At 41.3% G+C, this 14,782-nt stretch overlaps 1 protein-coding gene and 1 pseudogene across 5 annotated transcripts in view; one reads left to right on the forward strand and one right to left on the reverse strand.

The window, feature by feature from the left end:
* Positions 1 to 14,782, forward strand: part of CLCN5 (chloride voltage-gated channel 5) — a 203,043-nt gene that overhangs the window by 61,356 nt on the left and 126,905 nt on the right. The window contains exon 1 of one of the 4 annotated variants that reach the window (XM_085006322.1): positions 391 to 512. The gene's annotated coding sequence lies outside the window, so the exon portion shown is untranslated. 4 annotated transcript variants of the gene reach the window in all.
* On the reverse strand, positions 6,500 to 6,979 carry LOC146394588 (small ribosomal subunit protein eS24 pseudogene; annotated as a pseudogene). Its single transcript, XR_014835408.1, has one exon. The product of XR_014835408.1 is annotated as a small ribosomal subunit protein eS24 pseudogene (transcript).

Genomic DNA, 14,782 nt, shown 5'->3' on the forward strand with positions numbered 1-14,782 from the left:
CTCCTAAACCCTGGTACGTTTTTCCACAAGGCTACAGTCATTTCCACAGCAACGGCGTTGCCATAGTAAATCCGTTTCTTAGAGGCATCAGATCTCTTCATACCTTTCCTTATTGGACTAGGGTCAGTCCCCAAGGTTGTATATCGGGACCACATGGGGTTTTTCAAAATATATATGGAGGGCGACTTAAAAAAAAAAATCCAACGAAAACCCACCTCCCCCCCCACACCCCTACTTCCTCCCAGTGCCTCTTCTTTCCCAGAAGCCAGGCTATGCAAGGGCTGATTTTAGAGTGTGGAGCAGGTGGTGGGCAGGGCTGGGCCAGCCAGCCTCAAGCCCATTCAGCTGTGATGGTGACAGCTGCTCCTCTCCAGTTGCCCGTAACTTAGCAGATCTCCATCACCTGGAAGAGGGACAGGGCGCACAAGGGTCTTTTGTGGCCTTGGGCAACTGGCGTCAAGCTTTCTGGATTCAGATTTTCTCTCTGTTGCACACCCACGCTGTGACCTTGGGTAAGCTGATCTCGTAACTCCTTTTTTTTTTTTTTTTTTTTTTTTTTAAAGCAGTTACTCTGCATAGAAGACCAGGAGGCAGGATAAAGTAGGGGTTGGGTAGGCCTGGCCTGTAGACTCAAAAGGATAGACATTTTTTTCCAACCAATGTGGAAGATAAAGGTAGGAACTAGGTGTCTATGGCTGAGGTGGGAGGAAGGGGGGGGTGGCGGGTGGGGCGTGTATGTTACTTGAGGGGACAGCAAGATTGAAGGAGTGTTTGTGGTTCTGTTTTCAATGGGAGGAGTGGGTTACATGTGTCACTGGAAACATGGGGGGGGGGTCCCCTTGGAGACAGCTGAAGGCACAGGCCCCCACAAAGGTGAGGAAGAAGATAATCGAAATGCAAGATAGGGGGCCAACTTTTGAGAGGATTGGGGGGGGGATTTCATCGTCTGAAACAAGCAAAAATGGATTGAAGATAATGTGATGTTTTTCTTTACTGTGTGCTGACATACCTTAAGAAGGCCCCCACAGAGCACTGGCTATTTATACATTTTTATATTTATATATATATATATTTATACATTTATTTGTCTTTGTCATTTTAACTAAAAGACAGATATTTTGTCTTTTCTCGTCATTTTATTTGATTAAAGTCTTGCCTGCAGCCCACTTCTCTTCACACCTTCCACTGCAGGCCACACGTTGATCATTTTTTATGTCTGATGGCCAAATTTTAGTCCATCACTGATATACCAGCGTTTAACCACTGACCGATTTTCAAACTTTGGGGAAGCAGACAATTTGTTTGAGATCATGAACTCGTCCACAGTTGTCTAATATTGCTCGTTCCTGTGTATCACAGGATAGTTCTGTAGTTTTTTATCTGCCTTGAATTATTTCTGTCTGTTGTCCAGACTCAACGAAATAGAATTCACTTTCAGCCCATCATACAAATCTACTTGTTTGGCAGTGTCTCTGCGAATTTCAAAAAATCTCCTCCAGTGGTAAGCGTTCAGGTTGACTTTTTAGCTTTTCAGCTTTTCTGCTTGCTGTACTTCTGTAGCTATGCTTTCTGTACGTTTTCTTTTATATTGAAGCAACTTTATTTTTATAAATACTAATTAGTTACCTTAAAGGTTTAGTACTGTCTACTGTATTTAGGGTTAAAGATATAGGTATTCTTATGTTATGAATATTATAAAATATGACACCATATTCATATAACATGAATTAATTATATGCATGTGGTCTCTTAGTTTTATATGAGTTAAAATAACATTTTTTTTCTTTTTTTCCCCGCTGTACAGCATGGGGACCAAGTTCCACTTACCTGTATACATTTTTTCCCCACCCTTTGTTCTGTTGCAATATAAGTATCTAGACATAGTTCTTGATGCTACTCAGCAGGAGCTCCATGTACATCCATTCCAAGTTGTAAAATAACCTTTTTTTTAAATTGATATAATTGACATATAACAGTCAATGTTGGTACATTTCTGTGTTGCAATATGATTACCACAGCAGTGCTTGCCAACACCTCTGTCAGAAAACAAACTCCAAAATCTAATGCCACCTTTAGAATAAATTCATCCCGTTTTTCAACCCTGTTGGAAGCTTTGTTTCTCTTATAATATGGGCTTTAGTGAAACAAAATAATTTTGTAAACAACCCCAGGGGCCTCTTTCAAAAGTATGTTTTAAATGGAAAAACTGCCAGCAAGTGTACCAAAACTATTGGTCGATAAATAAGCCAACTTTCCAAAAGCAGTGTCACGCAATGGCAGAAATAAAATGGGAGAAATGTTTCTGAAGGATTGCCAGACGGATTTTTAAATGATTAAAAATCTGAAATTAAAAAAAAATCATTAAAGGAGCTGAAATGCTAAAAACACACACTAAAAGTTGCAGAACCGTCATAGTGGCGCATGGAAATGGTCAGTAGGCAAAATGACTGAAAAATATGGATTTTTCTTCTCTTTGTTGCTTTAACTAATTCACCTGAAACCAATAGAGTATTGTATTGTTAAAAACTAGTATCATTGGAGTTCCCGTCATCGTGTCTCAGTGGTTAACGAACCTGACTAGTATCCATGAGGATGCAGGTTCGATCCCTGGCCTCGCTCAGTGGGTTCAGGATCCCACATTGCTGTGAACTGTGGTGTATGTAGGTCGCAGACGTGGCTCGGATCCTGCGTTACTGTGTCCGTGGCATAGGCCAGTAGCTACAGCTCCAATTAGACCCCTAGCCTGGGAACCTCCACATGCCAGGTGTGGCCATAAGAAAAGACAAAAAAGACCAAAAAGAAAAAACAAAAACAAAAACCAAAAACCTAGTATCATTTGTCAGGAGAATAAAGTGTAGATGTAGCACTGATTTCTATTATAAAAACCTATTAGATATGAAGGTTTTAATTGCTGATGAGGCTAAACAGTTTTCACTGTTTCTTTCTTGGTGATGTAATATTTTTATATTTTTTAGCCACTTACCCAAAGGAAAGTAACTCTCAGATTGTATCAGATCCCAATTATTATTTTCTGTATTAAGTTCTTTTTCCATCAAAATCATGGCTACTTTTATCTGTATTGCTTTCCTTTTACACTTTGCAGTATTTTTTAATGTATGAAAAGCTTTATTTCTCTCTAGTCATATTCATCACCTATGGGTGATAATTTCTTCTTTCGCTTTGACATTAATAAAATTCTTTTAACACATTGAGTATAAAGGCACCTCTCCATTTTCTTATGGCATCTCATAATTTTTTTAAAAAAAAGTTTGAATCCTTGACTCATCTGGAATGAATTTTAATCGTTTTCCCAAAAGCATTTATTGAAAGTTCCTTTCCCCAATGAACCATCATTTCTCACAGTAAAATCCAAAGACTGTGTGAATTCTTTTTCTACTCTCCATTCTCCTGCATAGTTGAAGTTGCTTGATTCCTATTCTGATTTCCGATTTCATGGTATATGCATTCCTCCATCTCTGATCCATCTACATATCTTTCTCTACTTAAAAAAAAATTCCCCTACTTTTTAATCTGGAAACTGAACCCTTCTATGATCCCCTAACCAAAACATAGTGATTAAAACAAACAAAAAACTGCATCTTGAAATTGCATGGAAAGACACCATGGGCATTTTATTTTATTTTCCTGTGCCTCAGCCTTAGCGTCTCAGTCTTGGCAGATTCTGACTCTAGTTAGTTACTTATTTTTTTAAGTGACGTTCTTAAGTACGGAAGTCATGTCTTTCAAGATTCAGGGTTTAAATCCAAATATTACTAAATTCATTCCATTCTATTACTAGCAGCCAGAGAGCAGCAGCTGTTGAGCTTTTGAGAGAATAGCAAAAAGAACACAGAGAAGAATGCATTTGGACTACTGTTAACTGTGTTCAAGCTGAAATACGAAGCAGAAACCGATCTAAGAAACCGTCTTAGGAGTAAGTTCACTGAACTCTCAGTGGCATCATTAAGGAAATCAGTCGAAGTCCTTGGGTCCTGTGTTCTTTGCCTCTGAGTCTGAAGGCTCTGTGATGCTAATAACTGGAGCCGGTGGCCAGGGAACCTGGGGGAATTACCTTGGCTTAAGTGGCTGGTCCTCTTTTCTCTTTGACTGCCCTTATCACCCAGGCATATTTCTTCCTCTGTTTCTGATCTCCTAATTTTGAGCTGTGTTTCAGAGTGGCACCAGAGGCGAAACATTGTTTTTAATGCAGGACATTTAGGAACAAAATAAGTTGAACGTTTTAAGATTCAACGTAGGAGTTCCCGTCGTGGCGCAGTGGTTAACGAATCCGACTAGAAACCATGAGGTTGCGGGTTCGGTCCCTGGCCTTGCTCAGTGGGTGAAGGATCCGGCGTTGCCGGGAGCTGTGGTGTAGGTTGCAGACGCGGCTTAGATCCCTTGTTGCTGTGGCTGTGTGTAGGCCAGTGGCTACAGCTCCAATTCGACCCCTAGCCTGGGAACCTCCATATGCCGTGGGAGCGGCCCAAAGAAATAGCAAAAGACAAAAAAAAAAAAAAAAAGGGATTCAACGTAAAAGCTCTGTATGTCTTGAAGGGCCAGAGGGAGCCTAACTGTAGAGGAGCCCCCTGCTCCCTGGTGGGAAATGTGTAATGCGGTCCTTGCCAGATTTCTTTATACATTCCAGCGAGTAGCCTCCTATGAAACAGGACGGAGGAACTGTTATTTTATTTTTTTTGTCAAGGGCCACTGACCACCTGAAAGATTTCAGTTAAGGATCACAAGTTTTAAAAAAAGCACCTCTTCAAAAGTCAAGAAATATAACCAGTTCCATTCCTCTGGTTTTAAAATTAGAAAAAGGGAACATAAAAGTCCTCATTCTGTAATTGCAGCAAGCAATTTACAAGGAGCATTTGGGTTTTCTGTTATTGGCAGAAGGGAAATAGAGAAGGAAAGAGAGGGTGTACGGAGTTACATACACATAAAGGCTGGTCTCCCTCTAAAGAGCAGAAATAGAAGCAGCTAGTAATGCCAGCCTTTGCCATGGAAAACATTATAAAAGTTGGAGTGCAAGTTTGTATGCATGTGTGGAGAACTGTTCCACAGATTTAAAGCACCAGCTGTCTGTATTATTGTCCATTTCTTACCCATTATTACTCTCTCCTTTGTTTGTATTCATGCACGCAGAGAGAAACAGCTTTCCAATTGCTTTTACCATTGGTTATGCAGCTTCTTGTTTTTGTCATTGATAGACCTTTTCAGCCCACGTTAGTTTGCACATTTCCATGTATCAGGTGGCCTGCTTATAAACATTTATTTAAATGTTAAGTAACATCACCCAAGGTCCTCGAGACCAGAGGCTTGCATGTTTTGTTCATGGGTGTATGACTCGAAATGAACCATCAGTGAGTGAGGGGAATAAATGCTATATCAGAGTTGGTTTACTCACATCTATGGGATTTTGAAAAAACATTATGAATGCAGCTGTGATGAACATCTGTGGCACAAAGCACTCTTCTTACATGGGAGAGGGGAGATCTCATTTGGGGGGTGGGGTGGGGGGGAACCTGTTCCTGAACTGAGAATTCTGGGTAAGACACTTGGGTTTATGGGGGTAGTATAGTTAGCAGTGTCTTGAGTGTGTCTTCATTACCCCAGTAGCTCCCAGTTATTTAGGAGCTAACACTAACCCTATATCTGTATCTATATATACATACGTGTATGTGTATACACACACACACACACGTAACTGAATCACTTTGCTGTACACCTGATTCTAACACAACATTGTAAATCACTACACTTTTAAAAAATCCCCCCAAAAGAATAATGTTGACTTCTTTCAGATGTATCATATTAGTAATTAAAAGAAAGTCTTTCTGTGGGAGTTCCCGTGGTGGTGCAGTGGTTAACGAATCCAACTAGGTTGTGGGTTCGGTCCCTGGTCTTGCTCAGTGGGTTAAGGATCCGGCGTTGCCACGAACTGTGGTGTAGGTTGCAGTCATGGCTCAGATCCCGCATTGCTGTGGCTCTGGCGTAGGCTGGCGACTACAGCTCCAATTGGACCTCTAGCCTGGGAACCTCCATAAGCCATGGGAGCGGCCCAAGAAATGGCAGAAAGACAAACAAACAAACAAACACTACAATGAGATATCTCACACCTATTAAAATGACTATTATCAAAAAGACTAGAAATAACAAGTGTAGGAGAAGATGTAGAGAAAAGGGAACCCTTGAATTACTGTTTTTTTTTTCTTAAAGTTCTTAGTTTATTAGGCCCCTCATGAAAATTTTGCACAATCACCACGGACAGTCACTGCAGAATCTTTACTCCTTCTTTTTGCCAGCACCACCATTGGCCTTTGCAGTTCCCCTGACTTTCTTCATCCAGTTCTTGCGTTCTTTTTTTTTTTTTATATATATATATATAATGGGCCGCTCCCGCGGCATATGGAGGTTCCCAGGCTAGGGGTCAAATCGGAGCTGTAGCTGCCGGCCTACCCCAGAGCCACAGCAACGCAGGATCCGAGCCACATCTGCAACCTACACCACAGCTAATGGCAATGCCGGAACCTTAACCCACTGAGCAAGGCCAGGGATCAAACCCGCAACCTCATGGTTCTTAGTCGGGTTCATTAACCACTGAGCCACGATGGGAACTCCCCTGTTCTTGCGTTCTTTTCTCTGTTTTCTTGAGGTCTTTTTTCCGTGTCTTGCAAGCCTGTGTTTGGGCTCATTTTTCTTTGCATAATCCAAGGAATCATAAATCATGCCAAAGCCGGTTGTCTTGCCACCACTAAAATGGGTTCTGAATCCAAAGACAAAGATGACATCTGGTGTGGTCTTGTATATTTTGGCTAGTTTTTCCTGAATTTCTGTCTTAGGTACCGTTGCCTTCCCAGGGTGAAGGACATCGATGACCATTTGTTTCCGCTGAAGTAGTCGGTTGATCATGAACTTCCTGGTCCGGATAGTGACTGTGTCATTCATGATGGTGGCTGGCCTTCAAGCAACCAGGGAGGAAAAGAACTTGAATTACTGTTGGTGGGAATGTAAATTGGTACAGCCACTATGGAAGCCAGTATGGAGATTCCTCAGAAAACTAAAAATAGAACTACCAGGAAGTTCCCGTCATGGCTCAGTGGTTAATGAATCTGACTAGGAACCATGAGGTTGCGGGTTCAATCCCTGGCCTTGCTCAGTGGGTCAAGGATCTGGCGTTGCCGAGAGCTGTGGTGTAGGTTGCAGACGCAGCTCGGATCTGGCGTGGCTGTGGCTGTGGCTGTGGTGTAGGCTGGCGACTGTAGCTCTGATGTGATCCCTAGCCTGGGAACCTCCATATGCCACAGGTGCAGCCCTAAAAAGCAATATATATGTAGCTCTGATGCGACCCCTAGCCTGGGAACCTCCATATGCCGCGGGTGTGGCCCTAGAATAGGCAAAAAGACAAAAAACAAAACAAAATAAAATAAAATAAAAATAGAACTATCATATGTTTGATCCAGCAATTCCAATTCTAGGTATTTATCCAGAGAAAGTGAAAACACTTAACTTGAAAAGATATTTGCACTCTTGTGTTCATGGTAGCATTATTTACAGTAGCCAAGATGAAACAATCAAAGTGTCCACTGATGGATGAATGGATAAAGAAATTGTATACATTACACACACACACACACACACACACACAGAGGAATATTTTTCAGCCATAAAAAAGAACGAAATCTTGCCATTTGCGACAACACAGATGGATCTCGAGGGTAACGGTGCTCAGTGGAATAAGTCAGACAGAGAAAGACATCATATGATCTTTCTTATGCATGGAACCTAGTGTGTATATAATACCAAGCTTATAGATATGGAGAGCAGACTGGTGGTTGCTAGAGGCAGGGGATGTGAGGTGGGAAAAAAGGGTGAACTGTTTTTTGATTTTGTTTTAGTTTAAATAAATAAAAATAATTTTAGAAATAGGGTGTTGAACTAAGCGTTGTGCTCACAAGCTTTATTAGGCGTGGTGCTAAGAGATTTACATGTTATCCCTCCAACTCAAGAAATAAATAGTATTATTATCTCCATTTTATAGATGTGGAGAAGAAAATCAGAGTCGTTGCATCCTATCTTGATTTTTTTTTGGTTAATAATACTTGTTATTCTTTAAGACTCAGGAAAAAACTTTGATGTGTTTAATTTCAAAAGAGCTCTTGTTTTGCCATTTGCTGAGATGTCTGGCTTTTTGTACAGCTTTAGTTATTCATTTTATCTATTAACAGTTAATGTTTTTAAAACATCTGTGGAATTTTTTTTTTTTAGGACATGAAAATAAATTGCTTTTCCCTTCGTGAAATGTTTGTAGGGATTTGTTTGTTTACATTTTAAAAACCTTGGAGTTCCCTGGTGGCCTAGCAGTTAAGGACTTGGTATTTTCACTGCTGTGGCTTGGTTTCCTGCTGAGGCATGGGTTCCATTCCTGGCCCGGGCATTTCCACATGCTATGGGCACAGCCCCCGCCCTCCAAATTTTTTTTAAAGATCTTTATGTGAGCAGGTGTGATACTTGGCCCATTCATAGGTGTCAAACCTTTAAAGATGATTGGTTCCCTTCACATTCGTGGTTTCATTGTCTTTCTTTTCTCATCATTTTAAATTAATTAATTACTTAATTTTTTGCTTTTTAGGGCCGTACCCATGACATATGGAAATTCCCAGGCTAGGGGTAGAATCCGAGCTACAACTGCCAACCTATAACACAGCCCACGGCAACGCCGGATCTCCGACCCACTGAGCGAGGCCAGGGATCAAACCCACATCCTCCTGGATACTAGTCAGATGTATTTCCGCTGAGCCGTGACGGGAACTCCTTTTTTTCCCGTCATTTTTAATTTAGAAAAAAGTTATTGAAGAAAACATGAGAAATCTACCTTCCTCTCTGCACTAGCAGATTTAATAAACTGTCTTAAAATTTAGCAGAATACAGCAGCTTTTCCCTAAAAGCAGAGTGACTGTATTGTCTTTCAGCTTGCTCTCTCTGTGTCTTAACATCTAAAAATAAAGTTTGGAGTTCCCGTCGTGATGCAGCGGAAATGAATCCGACTAGGAACCATGAGGTTGCGGGTTTGATCCCTGGCCTCGCTCAGAGGGTTAAGGACCCAGCATTGCTGTGAGCTGTGGTGTAGGTCGCAGACGTGGCTTGGATTCCGAGTGGCTGTGGCTGTGGTGTAGGCTGGCAGCTGTTGCTCCGATTAGACCCCTAGCCTGGGAACCTCCATATGCCACTGGTGCGGCCCTAAAAAGCAAAAATAAATAAAAAAATAATAATAATGAAAAATAAAATAAAATTATAGGAGTTCCCATTGTGGCACATCAGAAACGAGAATGACTAGTATCCATGAGGATGCTGGTTCGATCTATGGCCTTGCTTAGTGGGTTGAAGGATCTGGAGTTGTGAGCTGCGGTGTAGGTCACAGATGTGGCTCAGATCCCGCATTGCTGTGGCTGTGGTGTAGGCTGGCAGCTGCATCTCTGATTGGACCCCTAGCCTGGGACTCTCCATATGCCACAGGTATGGCCCTACAAAGCTAAATAAACAAATAAATAAATAAGATTATATATAAAAATATTTGTAACACTAATAGAAATGTATATATTTAGAAGCTTTAAAAATGTATTCTCAGTCAGGTCTTTCTGTGAAGGGATAGTTTGTGGCTAAATTTATATCCTACCTGCTTTCCTCCTGCTGCCTGTCTGATGTTTTAAAAATGCTCTCTGCCAGTGTCAGGAATTAAAATGCAAAGTATGGAAAGGAGAGCTGGGAAAGTAAAGATACTTTAAAAATATGAAATGAATTCCAATACCTAGTATAAATAACTTTTAAAATATCTGCTTTTTTCAAATGAAATTATTATCCCTGCCACACATTTCACCTTATTCAGATGCATCTGAAACGTTTTGTTTTTGGTCAGCATAATAGAAATTTAACAGAGATACAGTGCTAGTATGATATATTTTTCCAAAAACTTCACATGAATCCTTTTTTCCCCCTTCTAGTAAACTACTTCATTTAATTTTTTTGACTTATAAGTGTGAATTTTAATTTAAAATCCTTAAGCACCAATAATTATAATAATATTTATATATGAATGTTATATATTCATTAATAATTTTGTTATTAATATTTTGAGCCTCACTTTGTTAAAATATCTGAATCTATTTATATTCCATTCCTTTTCTCCGATTTGGGAAGATTTTTGGCTATTTCCTCAAATATTATTTCCACCATTTTTCTCTCCTTTTGGGATACTTCATTTAGTTTTTATTTTAAATGCTGATGTTAAAATAGTGTCCTCATGCACCCACATGTTCATTGCAGCACTATTCACAATAGCCAGGACATGGAAACAACCCAAATGTCCATCGACAGATGATTGGATTCAGAAGATGTGGTATATATACACAATGGAATACTACTCAGCCATAAAAAAGGATGACATAATGCCATTTGCAGCAACATGGATGGAACTAGAGAATCTCATACTGAGTGAAATGAGCCAGAAAGACAAAGACAAATACCATATATCACTTATAACTGGAATCTAATATCCAGCACAAATGAACATCTCCTCAGAAAAGAAAATCATGAACTTGGAGAAAAGACTTGTGGCTGCCTGATGGGAGGGGGAGGGAGTGGGAGGGATTGGGAGCTTAGATTTATCAGACACAACTTAGAATAGATTTACAAGGAGATCCTGCTGAGTAGCATTGAGAACTTTGTCTAGATACTCATGTTGCGACAGAAGCAAGGGTGGGGAAAAAATGTAATTGTAATGTATACATGTAAGGATAACTTGATCCCCTTGCTGTACAGTGGGAAATTAAAAAAAATCACAATTAAATTTAAAAAAATAAAAAATAAAAAAGATAAATAAAATAATAGAGGCGTACCCTTGTGGTATATAGCAGGTTAAGGATCTGGCATTATCACTGCAGTGGTATCGCTGCTGTGGTGCAGGTTTAATCCCTGGCCCTGGAACTTCCATATGCCATGGGCATGCCCCCCCCCCCAAAATGATAGAACTTGCATTTATATGATATTGAAATTTATTATTTTAAAACAATATCACCTTTCACAACTTCAAAAAAATAAATAAATAAAATAGTGTCCTTAGGCAAGACAGCACTTCTTACACAAAACCATGTTTTCCATGAGGTTCCTAAACATTCTAAGAGGAGGAAAAAGCACTTTCTGGTCATTTCCAAAATGACGAGGTTGGAAGTTCCCTGGTGGCTCAGTGGGTTAAGTATCCGGTGTTGTCACCGCTGTGGCCTCGGGTCATTGCTGTGGCATGGATTCAACCCCTGGCTCAGGAACTTCTGTATGTTGCAGGTGCAGCCAAAAAAAAAAAAAAAAAAAAAAAGGTGAGGTAAATGAGAAGTTTAATGTACCTTTATTGTGGAAGTTCTCAGAGCTTTTATTAATACATTAGTGTATTTCCCAAACTTTTTTTTTTAAGATCATACTTAACAATCATACTTAAAAATTTTTTTGGAGTTCCTGTTGTGGCACAGTGGGATTGGTGGCATCTCTGGGGCAATGGGACGCTGGTTCGATCCCTGGTCCAGTAAAGCAGGTTAAGGATCTGGTGTTGCTGCCTCTGTGGTGTAGGTCGCAACTGGGGCTCTGATCTGATCCCTGGCCTGGGAACTCCATATGCTGCGGGGCAGCAAAAAGAAAAGAAAAGAAAAAATATTTTTTGAGGTAACATCTCATATAACCAGTGTTCCATATTTCACAGTTTAGAAAATGCTAGTCTAAGGAATGTGTACTTTCACTCATTCAAAAGAAGCTGCTGGACTTGATAATCTTCAAAAACAGAAGATTATGTAACAAGCAGAAATGCCAAGACTCACTCAGGAACCGTTAACACGGTATAGGATAGATCAAAAGCTTGAGTGCTGACAAGAGAACCAGCTTCTATTGCCAACACATTTTTTTTTTTTTTTGGTCTTTTTAGGGCCGCACTGGTGGCATCTGGAGGTTCTCAGGCTAGGGGTGGAATCGGAGCTACAGCTGTTGGCCTACACCACAGCCACAGCCACAGCACCGCCAGATCCAAGCCGTGTCTGCGACCTACACCACAGCTCACGGCAACCCCGGATCCTTAACCCACTGAGTGAGGCCAGGAATGGAATCCACAACCTCATGGTTCCTAGCCGGATTTGTTTCCACTGTGCCATGATGGGGACTCCGTGCTAACACATCTTTGAAATGACTATTCTCTCATCCTCTTAGGCACCCCCGCCCCACCCTAAGTCTCTTAAATATTTCTTTGGCAAAACTCCATTGACATTGCCTGTTTATTGAAGTTTCAAGAAATTTGACCTCTTAGGAGACATTAACCCCATAATCCTTTCTTATCTTCTAAACCTGTCCAAGGTTGTTTGTGGTCCACCCTCCCCTTATCCCCTTCTTGTGAGTGGTGTAAATAACACATTTCTTGTACAAGAAGGATGGTGTCTTATCTGATAAGACCTTTCCAAACAAGAGTCTGGGAGCCATTTGTGTGTATATCCTTTTCGGAAAATGACTAACAGTAATATATTTATATAAAAGCAGTTTGTTAAAAACTGCTTATTAAATCCACTAGAATCAACTCCTGACAGATACAAGTATGGCCAGGGGGAAGAAAATCACCACCCTCTATATAAGGTATCTTGGAAGTCCTTATGCACCGCACACCCAGTGTTAATAGACTGGTGGTGTTATAATTGTAAACTTTATGTGAGGTTGCTTCCAAGGCATTATAAAGCATTTTTCCTGGAAGTCCTCAAGCAGAGAGAGGGCATTTTATTTTATTTTATTTTTTGGCTTTTTTTTTTTAAGGCCATCCATGTGGCATAAGGAAGGTCCCAGGCTAGGGGTTGAACGGGACCAGAGCCACAGCAGCTGGGGATCTGAGCTGCACCTGCGACCTACACCACAGCCCATGGCAACGCCGGATCCTTAACCCCCTGAGCGAGGCCAGGGATCGAACTTGCATCCTCATGGATCCTAGGTGGGATCGTTAACCGCTGAGCCATGAAGGGAACTCCCAGAGAGAGGGCATTTTAGTTAGACTCTGTTAAATCTCGGAAAATATTCTAGTTGCCTGGGCCTGCGAGAAGGAGGCCCAGGGAAGCGCTGCCGTTTAGACCCTTACAGAAAGGCCCCTTTCCCACAGTACAGCCATTTTAACAGACACTAACTCCAGTGCAGAGCAATCACAGGGTAGAAACTATATAGGTAGGTTTATAGATGATACAGATTCGATGAGGTACAGATACATAGTCTGAGTGTTTAAAGTGTCATTTTTCAGAGTTCCCTTGTGGTGCAGCGGGTTAAGGATTTGGTGTTGTCACTGCAGTGGCTTGGGTCGCTGCTGTGGCGTGGGTTCGATCTTTGGCCTGGGAACTTCTGCATGCCCTGGAGGTGGCCAAATATATGTATATATATAATCCAGTGTTGCTTTTCTAGACCTTTGTTGTTTCTCACGGTTATACCCCTCGTCTCCCTCCACTCCCCAGAAAAAGCCCTCCATACTCCAGATAAGTGTTTTGGGTCCCCCATGTTCCTTCCTAGCCTGTCTATATACCTGGCATCCTAGGTCAAGGCTTAGATTTTCCTTTTAGACAAATGAGGTCTCTTTGTGTCTGGCCTACAGCAAGAAGCCTTGGAGTCCTGTTTCACCCCTTGTCACCCTTCGATAGCCAGTGTACTAAACTTTGTCCCTTGCTCAACAGGGCAGTTGCCCATCACCCCAGGCTAGGGGGGAATCAAATTCAGCTTCCTCACCAGCTTTCCAAATCACTCTAATCCCTTTATTTCCAGGGAGATTGATCTCCCTTCCAATCATACCCAATCAGTGGGCTCTGTCCTGCGAAATAACTGCTTTCTTATTGATGAGCCTAGAGTGACTTTCCAGTGCTTATTGTCTCCCAACGTAAACTCCTCCATGTGCATGGGTTTCAAAGTCTTCATTACCTTTTCTTTTTCTTTTTCTTTTTTTTTTTTTTAGGGCTGCACCCCTGGCCTATGGAAGTTCCCAGGCTAGGGGTCAAATCAGAGCTATAGCTGCTGGCCTACACCACAGCTACAGCAACGCAAGATGTGAGCCACGTCTGTGACCTACACCACAGCTCACGGCAATGCTGGATCCTTAACCCACTGGGTGAGGCCAGGGATCGAACCCACAACCTTATGGTTCCTAGTCAGATTCGTTGCCTCTGTGCCACGACGGGAACTCCATTTTTTTGTTTGTTTATTTGTTTGTTTGTTTTTGCTTTTTAGGGCCGCACCCGAAGCATATGGAGGTTCCCAGGCTAGGGGTTGAATCGCAGCTACAGCCGCTGGCCATGGGATCTGAGCCTTGTCTTCGACCTACACCACAGCTCACAGCAACGCTGGATCCTTAACCCACTGTGCAAGGCCATGGTTCCTAGTCAGATTCCTTTCTGCAGTGCCATGATGGGAACTCCGTATAATTTTTTTTAAGCTTCTAACCCATCATGGAATGATACTTTTGCATAATACAATCAAAATCATTAGGAGAATGAAATTATAAAGACATAGAAAATAAAAACATACAAAGCTTCATATTTATTATTAGAGTCAGGAAACATAAGATTCCTCTGTCACATTACTAAATGCTCCCTTACTTAATATCTAGTTTCTAAATGCTTACTAATTTCTGAATGTGTCTTGGTGAACACTGGTAATAAAGTTTGGGGATTGGCACTAGGCCTCATTCAATGGACTAAGGATCTGGCATTGCCACAAGCTTTGATATAGGTCC

This window comes from Sus scrofa, chromosome X, assembly GCF_054392235.1.
Source record: "Sus scrofa isolate SSC_HxYL_T2T_F1_AM1 chromosome X, Sscrofa_HxYL_maternal_Yorkshire_Landrace_v2.0, whole genome shotgun sequence".
Classification (NCBI taxonomy): domain Eukaryota; kingdom Metazoa; phylum Chordata; class Mammalia; order Artiodactyla; family Suidae; genus Sus; species Sus scrofa.